This window comes from Alligator sinensis, unplaced genomic scaffold, assembly GCF_000455745.1.
Source record: "Alligator sinensis unplaced genomic scaffold, ASM45574v1 scaffold20_2, whole genome shotgun sequence".
NCBI classification, from domain to species: Eukaryota; Metazoa; Chordata; order Crocodylia; family Alligatoridae; genus Alligator; species Alligator sinensis.
Genome location: NW_005842012.1, coordinates 2,171,853 through 2,173,626, shown reverse-complemented (window position 1 = coordinate 2,173,626; position 1,774 = coordinate 2,171,853).

The following is a 1,774-nucleotide window of genomic DNA, read 5'->3' as shown; positions in this document are numbered from 1 at the left end:
GGGTCTACCCCCCCCCTGCAAGGCCCACATGCCCCCCCCCAGCCTCCCAATTGCTGCCCCACCTGGCTCCATCCCCCACCAGCTGCTGCCCCACCCAGCCCCACCCCCACCCCCTGCTTCCCCCAGACCCCCATGGCAAACTTGCAGTGCGGGGAAAATTTTTTCATTCCCACACGTGCCTGTTTCCCTGCCTCAAAGGGGTTTGGGACAGGGCAAGAGGCACGTGCACGTTCATCTGGACGCGGCCATAGTGTTCAGTTATTCTGAAGGGGGGAAGCTTTCAAGATGACCAATGCAGTGATTCTTTTAATCCAAAAGGTCTTTTGGCTCCTGTTCCAAAGCCTTCTGATGTCAACTGGATATCTTTTACTTAGGCCTTTAGCCTGCAAATTCTGCTTTCAGATACACACACAGATCCTTCTGTATTCAGTGGGCCAGTTGTTTCTGCTGGTTACTGGACATATCTACACATGTCTCCCATGGTGCAGTTATTACCTGAACCACCATTTAATACTAGCTTTAGGAAGGACTAAATGATGGCACAGTAAAAACTGTTACTGCGTTGTCCCAGTGGCACACAACTATTTTTAGCAGCTACATCAGCATAGTAACGCGCTATAGGGAGGTAGCTCATCACTACAGCAATGTAGTATTGGCCTTATGGTTTGTGCCCGAAGACGCTACATCACCATAGTGACGAGCTATGTTGCTGTAGCGTATTGGTATGGCAATGTAGTGTCACATGAAGACACGCCCACTGTCTAGTAATTCAAATGACCTCATTATTAATTCCTCCCCAAAATATCCTATTTTGTCAAATACAAAACAAGATTTTTTCACCCAATCAGCATATAGAAAAAATCCCCTCAACTTATAATTGCATAAAAGAAAACCACATTAAATACACTGTCTATCATTAAAGTGCTGCCAAAAACAGTATGTGCTCAGTAAATGGAAACCAACTATGAAGTTGATTAAATGCAGCCAAGACTGAACATAACTATAAAACACGTGGCCCATATTAGGCAAACATGCTGAAGAACCCTTTACTTTAGCCCTTAAAAAGTTGGGGAGGCAAGGGTTGATGTTCTCTCCACAGGGAACTGGCACTAGGCCTGAAGGTACTGCAATTCCAGGCCATCCCTAGGAGGGCCAGAGCCAGCACTGATGCGCTCCCCTTGGTGCAAAAAAATGCTTGACCTCAGCCAAAAGGCTGAGATGCAGATGGGAACCTACCAGATTTTATTTTTTTTTAAGGAAAATTTTTCATATTCCAGGTCAAATTAGCCAGATCACAGAGGCCCTACTATTGGCAAGCATCCTCCACCCCAGACTTTTCAGCTTGGAGCTTCAGATACTTCCACTCTTTTGGCAGGCATCCTACATACAGGCCCAAGCCCAGAGGCTTGGGGTTCAGATTTCATAGATTTCATAGACATTAGGGCTGGAAGGGACCTCGGAAGATCATCGAGTCCAGCCCCCTGCCCAAAGGGCAGGAAGTCAGCTGGGGTTATAGGATCCCAGCAAGATAAGCATCCAGTTTGCTCTTGAAGGTGTTCAATGTAGGCGCTTGAACCACCTCCAGTGGCAGGCTGTTCCAGACCTTGGGGGCTCGGACAGTAAAGAAATTCTTCCTTATGTCCAGCCTGAAACGGTCTTGTAGTAGTTTATGACCATTCGACCTAGTCGTCATCCCTTGGGGTGCTCTGGTGAACAAACGTTCCCCCAGATACTGGTGGTCACCCCTGATAAACTTATAGGTGGCCATCAGATC